The 18,577-nt window shown below is 35.2% G+C and overlaps 1 long non-coding RNA gene across 1 annotated transcript; it reads right to left on the bottom strand.

The window, feature by feature from the left end:
• Nucleotides 1-831: 831 nt before the first annotated feature.
• On the bottom strand, nucleotides 832-17,164 carry LOC140636240 (uncharacterized). Its single transcript, XR_012033538.1, has 3 exons — nucleotides 16,812-17,164; nucleotides 15,637-16,067; nucleotides 832-1,083 (listed from the first exon to the last, which is right to left on the bottom strand). It is a non-coding gene; the product is annotated as an uncharacterized lncRNA (long non-coding RNA).
• Between the last annotated feature and the right edge of the window lie 1,413 nt (nucleotides 17,165-18,577).

Below are 18,577 nucleotides of genomic sequence, written 5' to 3'. Positions count from 1 at the left end.
CTTTTGCAAGTATTTTCTTCCAGTCTGTGGCTTATTCTCTCTTTCTGTTGACTGTCTTTGCAGAGCAGTTTTCAATTTTAATGAAATTCAACCTATCATTTATTTCTTTCATGGATTGTCTGGTTTTCTTTAAAATCCACTGCCAAAATCCAAGATCATCTAGATTTTCTCCTACATTGTTTTCTAGGACTTACATAATAGCTTTACCTTTTATATTTTGACCTGTGATCAATTTTGAGTTATTTTTTTGTGAAAAGTGTAATGTGTCTAGATACCTTTTCCCCTTATATATGAAGACTTTTTTAGAGCAGATTTAAGTTCACATAAAAATTGAGAGGAAGGTACAAGTAGTTTCTGTTTACCCACTTCCTCTACATATGGATGGCTTCTTCCATTACCAATATCTTCCACCAGAGTGGCATATTTGTTGCAATAAATGAATCTATACTAGCAAAATCATGGTCATCCAAAGTCCATAATTCATATTAGGGGTCACTCTTGGTGTTGTTACATTTTATGGGTTTAAACAAATATATAATGACATGCATCCATCATTATAGTATCACACAAAGTATTTTCACTGCCCTAAAAATTCTGATCTATGCTTATACATCCTCACCCCTCCCTGGCTCCACCCCGCCCACTAAACCCTGGCAAGTACTGACCTTTGTACTATTTCTATAGTTTTGCCCTTTCCGGAATGTCATATAGTTGGAATTAATGCTAACAGTCTGGGTCCAAGTACCCAGAGGAGGTCCTCCAGGAACAGCCAAGAGGGTCCTTGGCTTCACACAGGATAAAAATCAAATGTGAGCCAGAAGGAGTTGAAAGCAGAGTTTACCAAAGATATAGAAAGAAAGGATATAACAGATGGAGTCAGTGTCCAGGAGACTCAGAAAGGAAAGGAGGAGTTCCATCTTTGTTCAAGGTCTGAGTTTTTTTGTTTGTTTGTTTTATTGAGAGTAGATGTCTGGTGTACATGTTCTCTCAGGCATCCAGGAACATGCTAGAACAAAGATGAATGTCCAGGTGTGATTCCTTGGAGGCAGGGGGTCTTGGCATCAGGATGCTGACTCCTGTGATCTGGAATGCACATATGATAATTTTGGCTCATTGGTCCTTCCTTAGATGTTATTTATTCCAAAGAATCACTAACTCCTTGTCACTTACAAGGAGAACATATGCTATTTGCATCACAAGATATGTATACAGTAGGATAGGGGTGCAGGTCCTAACAAGAATAGAAGTCGGAAAAGAAGCAAAGGGGAAAAAAGAAACTTTTTCTCTCATGGGATCCCTTCAGTGTCCCTGTTTCAGAATCCTTCAGTATGTAGTCTTTTCAGATTGGCTTCTTTCACTAGCAATATGCATTTATAGACTCATTTTTTTTTCACAAGGATGCCTTTTTCCAGCTGTATTTGTTTAAAAACTATCCTTTCTCCATTGAATTGCCTTCATTCCTTTGTTAAAGATCAGCTCACTATATTTGTGTAGGCCTGTATTTGGGCTCTATATTATGTTCCACTAATTAACCTGTCTATTCTTACCTCATTGAATTTTATTTTAATTCGAGGAGGTTATTTCTATAAAGTATCATTTTTATTATCAATTTCTAGAATAGTAATATTCTCACATCAATACATTCATAGAATGTATTTAATGTGAACATTTTGGATTTCTTCATCCAGAACTTAAATAAATGCATTGAGTAATTAAATCTTAAAATAAATTTTTATTGCACACGTCTTTATTTTAGACATTTAAGAATTAAGAATTGTGTTATTTGCAGTAAGTCCAAATAATGACAATTACAGCTTAGTTTGAGTTCTAGAAGATAAATATCATGTCATTAAGCTCATACAGTTTGGCTGTCTATTTAGAAAAGAACCAAGATGATTCTTACCTTGTAGTTTCTTTTAAAATACATTTCGGATAGATTTAATATAACAAATGAACCCAGAAAATAGCTTTTAAAAAGTGTAGGAGAATATATATCTGATCTCAAGCTGGGGAAGGTCTTACTAAGTATTTTGCCAAAGGAAAGGTTGATAGATTTGGCTATATAAAAATGTAATTATCCAAAAGTAAAGAGAAAAAGATATCATAAACAACTGGAAAATGTTTGTCATATGTGTAAATCAAAGCTTTAGATTCTTATTCTATAAAAGTTTTAAGAAATCAATAATCAAAAGATAAACACTCTATTAGAAAAATAAAAGGCAGACCTAAGCAAGGAACATAAAAAGTACTAATGGCCAATAAACTTGTGGAAAAAATGTTTAATCACAAAGAAATGCACATTAAATCAATACAAATACCTTATTTTACTTTTCACATTGGAATTTTTTATTTTAATACTGAATGTTGGCACGAGTGCATAGAAGCAAGTTAATAAAAGGAGCTGATATTTATTGAGCATTTGCTTTGAGCCAGGAAATTTCACATATATTTGGTAAGATTGTACATTAACTACCAGAAACCAAAAACCAAAACAAAAAACTTAGACAGTATAATTTAATTATCTTATCACCTCATATTGCTTTATGAAGTCAACAATTTCTTTTTTTTTTTTTTAAGTTTTAGATGTGTTTGCTGTTTTAAACCCTAGATTTAAGGTTTTTTTGATTAACACAGGAACATTATGAAATGAACTTTGGCCCCAAAGTTCATCAATTTAACTTTTACTTTGTTAAAATAATAACATGAAATTTAATTTCTACACTGCTATTTGTTTAGTTCCTCTTTTGGCAATGAAAAACTAATCATATATCTGTATTTCCCTAATGTTTACTGCCTTAGTCAAGATACTTTTGTGCTTTTTCCAATCTAAATAATTATACACTTTTGCAATTTCCCAAACTTGTACAGACTCTTCCTCCGTAAAGCAAATAAAACACTATGATATAACCATATAATCAAAATGGAGACAAGGTTGTTTAAGAGCATAATAGAAAGCTGTAACCTGAAACTTGCTAAATATTTTTCCAAGAGGAACAGGAAAATGTGCAACAAACAGAGAAGACACATTTACTGTAAATTCCACAGGGGGCTTATATTTTCTATCTTCAATGTTAGGACATTGCTAATCAGCCCAATGTGATTTTTAGAAGAAAGGTCATTTCTATCTGAGACCTTAAATATGCTTAGGTCATAGCCAACAGTATATTCAAAACTTAAATCATACCAAAAGGGTTTTATACTGATGGGAGCATTCTCGTACAGTGTTAAAATATCCTTCTATTAAGAAAAGCAAAAGAACAGTGCAATTATGACCTGGAATTTTATATATATCTTACCTTCTTCCACAGAAAATTGGAGGGGGGTACATTAAACTATGTATTGAGCACTGATAACAGGTGCAGTACTTTTCCAGGTGTTGGGAAACATCAGTAAAATCATAGACAAGGGATGCCTGGGTGGCTTAGTGGTTGATTGTCTGCCTCTGGCTCAGGGCGTGATCCCAGAGTCCCAGGATCAAGTCCCATATTGCGCTCCTTGCATGGAGCCTGCTTCTGTCTCTGCCTCTCTCTCCTGCCTCTCTCTGTGTCTCTCATGAATCAGTAAATAAAATCTTAAAAAAAAAAAACATAGGCAAAAATGTGTCCTGTTGACTTCAAATTATAGGAAAAGAATAAAGACTCTGTTTAGCAAATGATATAGCATGATAGAAGGTGATTAATAATGTGGAAGCAAGAAAAAAGAGGTAAGAAACAATAAAGGATGGGCTGGGAGTGAAGGGAAATGTAAATGTAAGATAGTCAGGAGTCAAGAAGGTGATATAGTAGTGAATACTTTTAAAAAGTGAGGGAGTTAGCCATCAGATAGCTGGAGGAAGAACATTTCAGAAAGAAAAAACAGGCAATGCAGAAGCCCTAAAGTAGTGTTCTAGGCATGCCTTAGGATCAGCATGGAAGGCAGTGTGGCTGGAGTAGGATGAATGAAGAGGAGAGTATTAAGGAATAAGGTTAGAGAAGTAATGAGAGTGGGCAGGTGTAGAGCATGTGGGGCTTTGTAGGCTGCTCTAAATACTTTGGAAATTGCTTAATGGAGAGTCATTGGAGAGTTTTGAGTAGTATTAGTCTTCTACTAATATATTTTTTAAAGATTTCATTTTGTGTTTCAAATAACTGTAGATGGGTGAGTGGGTAAGGTAGAAACAAGGAAACTGCAGTAATTCATGCAAAAGGTAGTGGAGCATAGTGTCAACCACAGAAATATGGAAGAGATTCTATCTGTATATTTTAAGGTAAAACTAACATATTTTCTGGTGGATCGGAACCAGGGTATGAGAGGGAGAAGTGCTAAGGATAACCTGCTCTTTGTTCTGGAGAGAGACATAATTTTATCTTCCAAGTCTGCTAACTAAAAATCCTCAAAAAAATACTGCTAAAAAAAAGTTAGTTTGTTATCCTAAGATGTGTAAAACTGTAAGATGTGCAAAACTGTTTTCCATTGATCAATTTTCCTCTCATTTCCTTTACTTGGAAAAACAGCACTGCCATGCACTTTGTCATATACTTGTGTAGGTCTGAAACTTGAGTCTTTGTTAAGACCTCCATTTCTCTGGGAATATTACAACAAAGACACATGTTTTTCCTACTATTGGCATTCATGAAAGATTCTGACACCCGTATTGGAAACTTGAGTAAAACCAGCCTTAGGATGAAGCCAGTTATTTGTGAGAAAGACAGGGTAGATAGATGCAAAGTAAGTGGACTTCATTGACAGTGTTGAACAGGTTTTCAGCATAATCTGAAGCAACACTTTGGTTCCTATATTGTTTGTGAATGTTAGTTAGACCCACAGCTAATATCATACTCAATGGTAACAAACTGAACACTTTCTTACTAAACCAGAATTAAGCAAGTATGCTCACTCTCACCACTTTTATTCAGCCTAATGCTGGAAGTCCTAGCCAGACGAATGTGGCAAGAAAAAGAGAAAAAAGGCATCCAAATAAAAAGAAAGATGTAAAATTGTCCCTTTTTGCTGATGATATTATCATCAGCATATATGTATATGGAAAATAATAAATATTCCACCAAAAACTGTTAGAACTAGTCAACAAATTCAGTAAAGTTGCAAGACACAAAATCAACATATAAATATTAGTCTTGTTTCTATACATGAACAACAAAGTATCTGAGAATAAATAAAGACAGTAATACTCTTTGAAATATCATCCAAAACAGTAAAATATTTAAGAATAAATTTACCTAGAAAGTGAAAAATCTCTACAATGAAAATTACAGGACTGATGAAATAAATTGAAGCAGATATAAATAAATGGAACAATATTCTATGTTCAAGGATCATAAGAGTTAGCATCGTCAAGATGTTTGTACTGCCCAAAGCCAGCTATGGATTCAATGCAGTGAAGCAGCAAAAGAGAATAAGAAATCAATCCATTTACAATGGCACCAAAAGCAATAAGATACCTAGGAATAAACCTAGTCAAAGAGGTAAAAGACCTGTACTCTGAAAACTATAAAACACTGATGAATGAAATTGAAGATGACACAAAGAAATGGAAAGACATTACATGCTCATGGACTGGAAGAACAAATGTTGTTAAAATGGCCATACTACCTAAAGCAATCTACACGTTTAATGTAATCTTTATCAAAATACCACCAGCATTTTTCACAGAGCTGGAAAAAAATCCAAAAATTGGTATAGAACCGCAAAACATCCCAAATAGCCAAAGCAACCTTGAAAAAGAGAAGCAAAGCTAGAGGCATCACAATTCCAGACTTCAAATTATATTACAAAGCCATAGTCACCAAAACAGTATAGTACTGGCATAAAAACAGACACATAGAGCAATGACTAGAATCAAGAGCCCAGAAATAAACTCATGCATATATGTATTTGATTAATATGTGACAAGGGAGCCAAGAATGCTCATTGAGGAAAAGATTGCCTCTAATAAGTAGTGTTTACTTATTAATTTTTTAAATCTTTAGAAACTGTATTTATTTATTCATGAGAGACACAGAGAGAGAGGCAGAGACATAGGCAGAGGGAGAAAAAGGCTCCCTGAGGGAAGCCTGATGCAGGACTCGATCCCAGGACCACAGGATCATGGCCTGAGCCAACGGCAGACACTCAACCACTGAGACACCCAGGCGTCCCATTAAGTAGTGTTTATTTAAAGCTGGTTTTCCCAACACCATTTGTGGAAAAGACAATTTCCCATGGGATATTCTTCCTTGTTGTTGTTGTTGTTGTTGTTGTTTTTTAAGATTCTATTTATTTATTCATGAGAGACACAGAAAGAGAGACAGAGACACAGGCAAAGGGAGAAGCAGTCTCCACGCAGGGAGCCCGATGTGGGACTCGATCCCTAGTCTTCAGGATCACACCCTGAGCTGAAAGCAGGCGCTAAACCGCTGAACCACCCAAGGATCCCCTTTTCTTGCTTTGTTAAAGATTAATTGACCATATAGTTGTGGCTTATTGTGGGTTTTCTATTTTGTTCCATTGATCTATGTGTCTGAGATCAGGAAGTGTGATGCCTTTATCTTTGTTCTTTTTAAGGTTGTTTCAGCTATTCAGGGTATTTGTGGGTTTATATGGATTTTAGGATTTTTTTTTGTATTTTTGTGAAAATGATACTGGAATTTTTATATAAAAATTATATATAATAGGGCAACCCGGGTGGCTCAGCAGTTTAGCGCTGCCTTCAGCCCAGGGTGTGATCCTGGAGACCCAGGATCGAGTCCCACATTGGGCTCCCTGCATGGAGCCTGCTTCTCCCTCTGCCTGTGTCTCTGCCTCTCTGCCTCTCTGTCTCTCTGTCTCTCTCTCTCTCTCCCGTCTCTCATGAATAAATACAATCTTTTAAAAAATTATATGTAATATATGATGTGTGAATATGTGTATACACACACATATACTACAAAAAAGAAAGAAGTCCTGTCATTTGTAGCACAATGGATGGACCCTGAGGACACTATGCTAAATGAAATAAGCAGATAAAAAAGGATAATTTATGGAATTTTTAAAAAATTGATCTCAGAGAAGCAGAGCATAAAGTGGTGGCTTATCAGGATCTATAGGGTGGGGAAAATGAGATGATATTGATCAAAGGGGACAAACTTTGAGTTATAAGATAAATTCTGAGGCTCTAACGTACAGCATAATGACTGTAGTTAACAATACCGTATTATAAACTTAAATGTTGCCATGAGAGTAAAGCTTTAATGTTCTCACCATAACAACAACAATAACAAAATGGTGATTATGTGAGATGGAGGATGTATAATCTTATTGTGGTAAACAGTTCACAATAAATATGTGCATAAATATCACCCTGTAAACCTAAACTCGTATAACAGTATATGTTCATTTTATTTTCATAAGGCTGGAAAAAAATCCTCAAGCTTCTCAGAGAGTTCTCAGTAATAAGTAAACACACCTACTGTATACATACAAAGACAAAAGGAAGAAACCTTCTCTATTGATCTCTGTCAGTCTAGAAGGTTAGAAAATAAGAATAGAATTATTTGCCCCTGCCCCCCACAACACATACAAAATCAACTGTGCAATGTATTCAGTGACAGGTGTATCTCATTTACTGTACATACTCTGGGAAGGTGCACATTATATTTGAATCTACTGAAGTTTTTTTTTTTTTTTTTTTTTTTTTAGGGGGAAAGGAAATAGTGGCGGTAGGATTCCACATTCCCTTTCAGTAAGGGAAGGGTCAAATTTTAAGTTCTGAAAACTATAAAGTCCTGAAACTATAAAGAAATGGTAGCTAAAAAAAAAAAAAAAAGAAATGGTAGCTAATTTTAATAGCATGTTTCCAAATGCCAGCTATTGTTCTTCTTAACACATATTAACTTACTTAATCCTTAACACAACACCAAGAGTTAGGCATGTTTGTTATTCCTGGGCTACTAAGGCACAGCGAATAACAGCTGAGATAGTGCGAGATTTCACATCCAGAGTCCCCCTACATCAACTAACTCCTATATTGTTTGTCATCCATCATATTTCCTTCTGCCTCTCATTTTATAATCTGTCCTGAGACTATTATATCATTCTGTTTAAACTGTTTCTTATCAATCATTTATGAGAAACTGAACACAAGTTTTCATACTAAAGAAAAACTTCGTTTGCCAGATTTGCATTTGAACCTTTGATGCACGCAAAAGTATGTTCCAGAAAAGTCCTCTTAACACAAAATTAACCACAAGGATGAAGCTGAGGCTCACAGAGTTGGTCTAATAGTGACTGTTCACCATCTGGCTATTCTATCAATAGAGTACCACTAAAAATCCTCACAGGAAACAAACTGATATTTTTGTTCTGCCAAAAAAGGGGCACCTTAGAAACCAAAGAAATGGAATCACTGAGTGACGGAAAATTTTGAGTCTGTTTATCATTGGTATGAATATATGACTGTATAAAGCAATACTATTCTTTCATCTAGTTACTCCATGTTGGCTGTATCACTACTAAAATACCTATTAGTGACTAAAAATACCTGCAGAATAGATTCAAAAATAATGAGTGATACTGTATTGCCGGCTCCTGGTGTAGCCTAGAGTTAATAACAAGCACATATGCATTATTTGTGCCTTCCTAGCACCTCCCAACTATGGGAAATAGTAGCACGTTTCAGATTACAACTCTCTATTTATCTCTTAAACCACCCTGTCTCAATTTTGATGTTGTGATTATATCATGGTGTGGTATCTACCTTAAGTACATGGTTTCTGGCATTACTTGGAGAAACAGAAATGACTGTATAATTATTTGGTGTAGAAGACAAAAGCCCTCAAGGGAATTTTATGAATGAATTTAAAATTAAAGATGTGGAGAAATATGATTATCTCATCATAAAGAAGTTAGTTAACTTGTGGTTAAAGAGCAATGCGGAATAGCTCTATTAATACAGACAAAAAGGTTAGTGAAATCACAACACAAAAACTGACAGAGCAGGTGCAGTGCTGATACCGAGTCAGTACTAAACAGTGGGGACAATCAAACAGCCTCCTGTCTATACCCTGCGTAGGTCCAGGCTTTATCTCAGAGGCTGAGGCTGCTCTGCTGCAGGCTTGAATCCAGTTGCTAGATAAAGTTTGGGATCAAACAATTTGTGTGTGTGTGTGTGTGTGTGTGTGTGTGTGTGTGTGTGTAAAAGAGAAATATGAATGGTGACTTTATAGTAGCATATAATTCTAAATATACCCCAATTTCTTTTTTAATCATATAAAAGTTTTGATATTTGGAAAAGAAAAGAAGACAAAAGTAGGAACACAAATCTAGTCTTCCTTAAACCAGCTGCATACAGATGCCACAGATTTTTGAGGGAGAAATGAAGAGTCTATAGCTAAATAACTTGATTTGTTGCCACAAAAGCTATTCATTTGATTCCAGAATATTAGTTAAAGTTCTGGTGAAGGGCGATAATTTGAGGGAGCTATAGACTCTTTTGAACTCTGGGAAATAAGGTCTTCTGCAGCAGGCTTAATTCGCCTTTGACTGTTTTTTTTTTTTTCTTCCTTCCTGAACCTTATTATTATTATTTTTGTCCCTCTAAAGGTGTAAAGCAAAGGGGATAAAGAAGAGGGTGCTTCCTTATAAGTGGAGAGCCTCTGTCCTCTGAGAACCAGTCCTCTAGAGAAAAATTCAAGAGGCCAATTCTCTGTTGCAAAAGAAAAAAAAATCCCATGTATCATATTTTTGCACTTAATGTATATAGTTCTTCCTAAATCCTGTGAAGCATGGATTCAAACTAATGGTATTACCCCAAAAGACTAAACATATACTTTGATAAATTTAGGACATTGTGTTACATTTCTTATCAAAGAAGAATTTGCTCTGGTATGCAAATTATAAAATGTAAGAATATATGGGTCTAGGCCAAAAATATTAATCCATAAAACTCAATAGCGTGCAATTTTCATAATTACAAGCTGTACTAAGCAGTATGGCAAGATTTAAGGTAGAGTTTTGATGGTTACTTTATGATAAATGCATGCCCTTCAGTCGTCTTTTAGAGAGCATAAATATCAGTTACTGCAGGGTAATTTTCTTTCAGCTTTATGTAGAGACAATACAATTGGACATTTTGCTTCTTGATATCATTTCAGAAAGGATTTAAGAAAATTATTTTCTTGCTGTAAAAGCCTAGTATCTGTGATTTTTGTTAGACAATTCTGGGAATAAGTAAAGGTGGATTAGCATCTACAGAGGTGCCAGAAGGGACTGTCTGGGGATTTCTGAGTTTTGAGAGAGAGTGGACAAGAGCCTGAACCAAGGCTTTCATGGTGACTGCCATGTGGTGATAGTTTGAAATTAGAGAAATCTCTCTGAAGGGGAACTGTGTACCACAGAAATGGCAGGAGGCAAGCTTAGCATGGTACCCATCCTAGCACAAAATGCAGAGATACCTTCCTCTCCAAACTTTGCATAGAAATACAAATCTTTTTCATAATACAGTTTACCAATGATACCAACACACACTATATACATACATATATAATATATGTTATATATATGTTATATATATAACATATATATATATATATATATATATATATATATATATATAATACTTCACCTAGACATCCCTCTTTAGGAATTTATCCAAGGGAATAAATTAGAGAAATATAGGCAGTAAGGAAGACAAAAATGCACGTTGTGATAGGTCCAACCCAGGACTGAAGTTCTTGGTTTCTCTTCCATCTTATAGAATCAGCATAGCTCTTGTCTACAGCCTGACCATTTCATTAATGTTATATAACTGTGCATGAGTGATGTCTGGTTATTTCTTCTTATAAATTGTGGAAGAGTAGTAAGATCATTCCAGTGGCTTAGTAAGAAATTATATCCAGAACCCGGATGTTAAACATGGGTTTCTAAAGGCATTATAAAAGGTTATTATAAAAGATAATTATCCCAGAGTTTTATCATCACCTGGTGGGAGGCTGAGATGTAGGAAAGTCACATTTAGGATTTCCTGTAACCTTGCAGATATTCAATCTTTCACTAATCACCTGGTGACAACTTTAAACTGATCACCACTGACCTAAGCTTCTCTCTCATGAGGACCTTGAGAAACAGAAGAATCCTAATTGATTACCCAAGCCTTTTTTTTTTAAATTATTATTACAATGAATCTTTCTAGCTCTTGCAGATAATTATTACCTATAAAGGACTTATTTGTCAAAGTGTTTATTTTTTCCCAAGGGACATAAAAGCAGTCCTTTATGGTCGTACATTGGATATACATGAAAGTGTTAAAAAAAAAAAAAACACTTAATATCAGTTTAGCATTGTTTGAATATATAATAATTACAGTCATGACAGCTATGAAAACAGTGATGACAATAATAACAGTTAATATTTATTGAACGTTTCATTTTGTGACCATGCAAAGATTCTCTTTTAAGGGTTTTACATACAATAACATTGAGTACTTATGGGAAATCTTTGAGGTTATATATAGCTATCTCTATTTTACAGTGGAGACCAACTGGATTTGATTCCATGTAACCTGATTTTAAAGCCAGGATTTCTCAGTGGTGCCTGGGTGGCTCAGTCAGATAAGCATCTGACTCCTGGTTTCAGCTCAAGTCATGATCTCAGGGTTCTGAGATTGAGCCCCATGTCATGCTTCATGCTGGACTGGGCATGGGGCCTGCTTAAGATTCTCTCTCCCTCTGCCCTCCCATCCCCACAAAAAGAACAAAACAGGACTTAACGTTACTCCATTCATTATTAAAGGAGTTCACATTTTTTCACTTTCTTTCATACTTTATTTTATATAGAATATAATATAGACAGATTATAAAAATTAGTAATATAAAGCATATTATATATAATGTATATGTATGTATTGAATCATACACATATTGAAATTCAGGAGGTATTTATGGAAATGTTAACAGTGTTTATGATGGAAGATTTGTGGATTTTTTGGTTTTCATTGTGCATATCTTCCTGCATTATTTGCAATTTTAACGGGGAAATATATTATTTTTCTAAAAATATTCTGAAGATTAAAATATATAATTATGTGGAAAATATTTGAAAAATACTGTTTAAAAATAGGTTTCCAAATTGGTATGCACTTATGATGACACTTTTGCACTCTTAAGCCTACACATACACCAACACACATACCCAGACTCACAGGTAAAATGTTCGAAGTACATCAAAATATTAGTTACAATTATCTTTAGGTGACGAAATTATGCAGTTTAAATATTCTTCTTGCTAAAATATGCTTTATTATTCTACTACAAATTAACATGCGTCATTTTGTAATAGGAATTGAAGCCAATAAAATTCAACCTTAAAGAAGAAAAAGAAAGGGGAAGAGATAAAACAGCAAGAGAAGTAGCATGGGAAGTGAAGTTGGAAGCTTCTAGAGTATGAAATCTAGTTCTGGCATCACTCTTTAATGGCTGCCATTCACCTACATAAACCTCAAATTCTTTATCTGCAAAGAAGTGTATAGTAATAACATTCACCTCGTAAAATTACATATAAACCGAATTGAATAGTTTACATGAAATATATTCATGGAAGTGAATTCAAATCCTACGAATGACTCTTCTGTTTAGTCTAAAGAAACAATATGATATGGAAAAAAGAGTTGTGATTCAAGGTAACATAGAAAAATTATAGTTCTTCCTAAACTAGAACTCTTTATCTGCTAATCTGACCAACATGTTCTTACCTACTAGCATTTTTTTTGGTGGTCTTCCCATTTTGTCTTAGACTTTTTCAACTTTGAGTGATTGGTTTCAGAAAAATTGGCAAACTCAAGGTTTGCCCTTCTGACTCAATGAAACAGCATAATAGCAGCTTTTGTATTCCATGCCTGCTCTTGAATAACAGAACTTGGAATTGAGACATCGACCTACACCCTGATGAATGCTCCAGACATGAGTTGGACCCTTGGGGTACAGCCAGCATGGTATTTTCTGCCTCACTCTTCTCAGACCGCATCCTTTCCCGAATTCCAGATCATTCCTTTTGGCCAGAAAGTCCAGCCTACTCATTACCAATTAATTTCTAAATATGAACATTGTTTCTCCCACTAGACTACAGAGTATTGAGAACACCTAGGGTTTTATGCCTAGAACACTGGATCTTTGCTTGTGCTCCCAGAGCAGAGACCTCACATGTGGTTTAAGGGAATGAGGACTCTAGGGATGACTACATAACAGTTGGTTTTTCAAGCTCTATATAACTCCATGTTCTTTAAAGTATTTGGGCCAGTCAACCCTATGCAATTGTGTGTCTATTGAGAGGCTTTTATAAATCCTGAGTTTAAACAATGTTGCTGATCTCCAGAATGGGTAACTTGAAAATACTGGCTTTCTCTTGTATCTTTTAGATATAATCAACTGACCAACTACCAAGCAAACACTAAAACAAGTTTTATTTATCTGTTACTATCTGTTTGGTATCTTATTAGTCTGTCTCTACTGACCCATGTCATCACAATGGACATACAGCTCTCTTTGTGCTGTTTTGTTCCTACGTTAGAGCACTCTTTGTGATTGATTTTTAAATGTTCACTCTTTTTTCCCCCTCTCTGAGATTATATTCTTTGATCTCCGAGAGTAAATGCATTATCTAAAATGTGCTCCTGCTTCTTCCCACTCTAGGATTCAGAGGCCTCATTAGGCCTTTTATTCAATCCATCCTAACTAATAAATTCCCTTCAGTGTTAAATCTATTCTGGGGAAATAATTTACTGTGATTCATTTGTGCCACATGTATGCAGTGCCCAGCTTTGGATGAATAGAGAATAGTGACACAGTTTTGAGTAAAATTATATAATTGAGTTTGATGGATCAGTTTTAGCTCAATGTCATGTTTATGTTAAGTACTGAAAAATGTTTGTCATAGAAATGTTGAGGTAGAGTAGGAATAGCATTGGAAGAGTCATAATGTTGGCTCTGAGACATCAGTATTAGACTCCACTTCTAAAATGAGAATTATCATTTGTGGGTCAAATGAGATGATATGTTTGAAAACGTTTTCCCAAAAATAAAGGTTTCAGTACATGTAAGTTAATTTTAAACTTATTAGGCCTAAATGCAAATAACCACTGCAAAGATATTCTGGTATGTAAAATGAGTTGGGCTTTGGAGACCAAATATCATCATCATCATTACCATTGTTACCATCCCAATGTTAACAATAACAACTATAAATATTGAATGAGTATTACTATGTGCTATAAATGGTTTGTCATATTTAAAAAAAATATCTCTAATCTCCTTGACTTGAAGGTGGGTATTATTCTCTCACTTTAACAGGTGAGGAAACAGGCTTAAAGAGGGTGGCTTGAGTAGCACCATACAGCCAGTGAATGACAGAGACTAAGATAATTTCAAAGTATACAGGTTTTCATCAGCAATCACAAGATAACTGGAATGATAATACAGATTACTTGTTTTTTTCTTACAAATGTAATGGTTTGCTCAAAACATAAGTAGATAAAAGGCAAGCAATTCCAGATCTACTCTTTGGAATTTTGCATCCACAATCTGTCTGCCCATTCTCTGAAGAATGACTCATCCTTCTGCCATGGTCTCAGCTTGGGTACATGGGATGCATGCACTACCGAATACAGGAATCAGCCAGCTGGACTTGAAGGGACCAACTATGCTTAAAGATGCAAGTTACCCAAGAATTAACTTCTCCATCGTCTTACAGGTTATTTTTAATAATTGAGTTAGATTGAAGTTGTGTTTTATCATTTGACCTCTTAGCCTATCAACATAACAGGACTCCTTTAATATTTTAGCCTTCCACATCGGGTTTTGCTAAGGCCAATATTGGCAACTGTACCTGGTATAGATTTATGTAAACATTCTGCCATTTATGGGATAATTATTGTGGAAAATTGCCTTCAGAATGTCCAGAACAATCCCCATAGCTTTCTATCACCACTATTGCAGGAAAAAGGTAATCTTCCTGAATTTCATTCCTGACTGTAATTCCTGAGAAACATTAATCTCTCTACCTTCAAGGTTCACATGTATAAAATGTAGGTAATATTGTTGCACAGAATCTTTCTTTAAATGAGATAATATATGCAGACTACTAACAGAATTCTTTATAACTACACACCTGCTCATTAAATTATAATTTCCTTCCTATTTTCATCTACTTAGGATGAATCAATCTTTGGAGAAGATATGGGCAATAAAAGACTATCAGATTGTATATATGCATGATTTTTTTAAGTACAGTAATTTTAAGTGTATAACACATCAATCTCATATGACCATTTTTCTTTAAGTTTAATATGAAGTGAGTTTATACATAACAAAATGTCCCTAAGAATGAAGGCTTATTAAAAGTAGGTCTTGCCTGAGCCCTCTCTTGAGGTTTGAGACTCTAACATAGCTTCACTTTATCCCTTTTAACTACATCCACTTAATTTCTCTATTAAGTAGTTCTGCTCCATTTGACCCAGGGACTCTTAACCCTTATTTCAATTCTTTCCACTTTAAGTGTAGAATAATAATAACACCTCTCTTACCCCTCAGAGGGTTGTTTTGAGGAGGAAAATGAGAATGAATGAAGTAAAAGAACATTAGCAAGCTGAAAATGTTGAAATAAGTATGTTAGGATTATTCTGTTAGGAGCTACCTTGAGTGGATAGTTTCTTTACTCAGAGATTCCAGGGTCTAAAAAGCTGAGGCAAATATTGGTATATACATCACACAAATCTATGTTTGCTGCTTTTCCTGGGCACATTGTTAGAATACTCTTCTAGGTCTCACTTAATTGTGATGAAGGGATGAAGTCATAGTCAGAAGAGTATGAGCATGATGAGTATGATGTATTTGACTCCTAGACTTGGCCCATGAAAACTTCCCAGGTAGACTCCTCTATGGTTTGTTTGGGTGTTGTTGTCATAGTTGCTCTTGTTGTTGTTGTTGTTGTTGTTGTTTTAGGGGGCTTTTTTTTTTTTTTTGTGGCTGTTCTTTCTTCAAAATGCTGAATGGAGACAATCTCCAAGGTGATTCTGGACACTCTTTGTTCAATGCAACAGAGTCTCTGCATGGGTCCATGAATAACTACAAGGAGGATAGATGCATCATTGACATATGAGGAAAAAATTAACTTCTACTGCATGTAAATCCTTCCACACATTTGACTCAGTTTGTTAGTACAGCCAGAATAGGTCTAACCAAGCTTAAAATCTACTCTAATCATGTCGAGAATAACCCACTTCCGTATATTTTGATTCACTTAAGTCCTTCTAATGAACACTTGAAAATTTAAACATTTGCTACAATCAAAATAGGACATATACTGCCAACAACAAAGCCACACAAATATTTTTCAGTATTCCTGAATGGAATGTGTAGATCTGAATACTTGCTAGAATGCTAATTAAGTTTTACAATGTTGTCATGATGGTGATTTTTCATATTTTATGTAAAGTATCATTATGTTACCCGGCTTATAGTGAGTATTCATTAAATAGTAGCTTAATATGAATGGAAATCATTGAGTTTTTCAACCTTTCAAAGGATAATAATAAATTATCACTAATAAAAATTACTGTGTACTTGGCATATTCTTCGAACTTTACATGCATTTTCTCATTTAATTCACATAAAAAACTCAGGGTAAATACTATTGTCACTCCCATTTTACAGACAAGGTAACAGAGTAGCTACGAGGCTAAACAACTTGCCCAAGGTCACATACAATATTTATGAGGATTAACTAGTTTATTCTGCGGTATACAAACACAAATTTCAGGGGATTGATGAAACAAGTTTCATCCTAATACTGCAGATTAGTAAACTTACAGGGAAGAATCCATGCTGTCTGTTGTTGCTCAAGGATCCAATCTGACTAAAGCCTCAGTTGGACAATAGCTTCCCCTCTTACTTTGACAAGAGGAAACAGACATGACTCATCAGGCACTGGATTCTAAAGCTTCTTCCCAGAAGTGACATATGTTGCTCTTTTCACATTTCGGATTACAACATATCACAGGGTCATACCAACTTTTAAAGAGGTGTGATCCTACCATATAACTGAAAGGAACAGACATGAATTATTATGAATGACCTTAATATCTAAAGGTTACAGCTAGTAAGCAGTAGAGGCAAGGATGCAAACTCAGGCAGTCTGGCTGCAAAGTTAGGACTTGTAACCACTAAGCAGAGGCATTGGATGCAGTGAAATGAGATTCAAGCAAGGACTCAGTAGGTATTCACCTCTCAAGAGGAGCCTGGTTATTTCTTTGTGACTAGGTACCATGGACAGATGACCTCAACTCATATAGTTTCATCATTTGCCTATATACCTTGAGGAGTTAGGGCCAGTAGCATCCAAGGCCCCTTTCTGCTACTGTGAAACATCTAAGAATACAGCTATAAAACTGAGCCTCTTTCAGCGGTTTAGCACCGCCTTCAGCCCAGGGCCAGATACTAGAGTCCCAGAATCAAGTCCCACGTGGGGCTCCTGCATGGAGCATGCTTCTCCCTCTGCCTGTGTCTCTGCCTCTCTCTCTCTCTCTGTCTGTGTCTTTCATGAGTAAATAAATAAAATAAATAAAATAAAATAAAATAAAATAAAATAAAATAAAATAAAATAAAAACTGAGCCTATTTTCCAGGAATCCTTTCGCTGTTGTCTATGTAGAATGCTTATCCCTGAATCTTACTATAACAACCTGGTTCTAATCCATATCCTTCCTTCACTTAGCTAAATGATAAGATCACCTTGCTTTTGCACAATGCATTGCAAATAATAATGCTTTTTTTTTTTTTTCACAATCCCATTTCCTACCATATCCACAAGTTTTGAAGGTGCCAGGGAAAGTAATTTAGAGGGTATCAGAAAGTAACTTTTCTTCAATTTCCTCAGTGTCCCGCATAGCATTTCTCACAAGAGATAGGCTATATAGTAGTTCCCCATTATCCAGGGGTTTGCTTTCTGTGATTTCAGTCACTCACAGCTAACTGTGGCATACAAACAGATGATCTTCCTTATGATGAATCAAATCACCTGAAGGCCAAGAGTAGCCTAATGATAGGTCAAGATGCCTATCTTATGCACCTCACTTATCTTATCACTTAGAATTTCTCCTTCATCAACCCCTCCTTGCAAAAACAAATAAACAAAGAAACAAAGGAACAAAAAACAACATTAACATGTTGGAATTTTAAAAGGCATAAACAAAGAGTAATTTTTCCCTTATTTTTTATTCCATACTTTTTTATCGGCCTGTTTAGCACTGTGTGTATAATTTGAAATATTCTGACATCATAAACACAATCTAGATAGTGAATTCTAGCCCTTGTGTGCCTTTGTAATCCCTCTCTTCTTTACCCCTGCTACAAACAGGGGTAGGGGAATAGCCTCTGCCTCTCTTAAAGCAACCCTTGATCTGCTTTCTATCATTAGATTAGTTTGCATTTTCTAGAAATTTATATAAGTAGAATCACATAATATATTGGTTTTTATCTGTGTTGTTGTTGTTGTTGTTGTTGTTGTTTGGTTTGGTTTTACTCAACCCATGTTGTTGCTGTGTCAATGGCTAATTCTTTTAATTGCTATGTAGTAAT

Source organism: Canis lupus, chromosome 7 (assembly GCF_048164855.1).
Source record: "Canis lupus baileyi chromosome 7, mCanLup2.hap1, whole genome shotgun sequence".
Classification (NCBI taxonomy): Eukaryota; Metazoa; Chordata; class Mammalia; order Carnivora; family Canidae; genus Canis; species Canis lupus.
The sequence above is the reverse complement of the archived record's forward strand: the minus strand, read 5'-3'. Positions and strand labels throughout refer to the sequence as shown.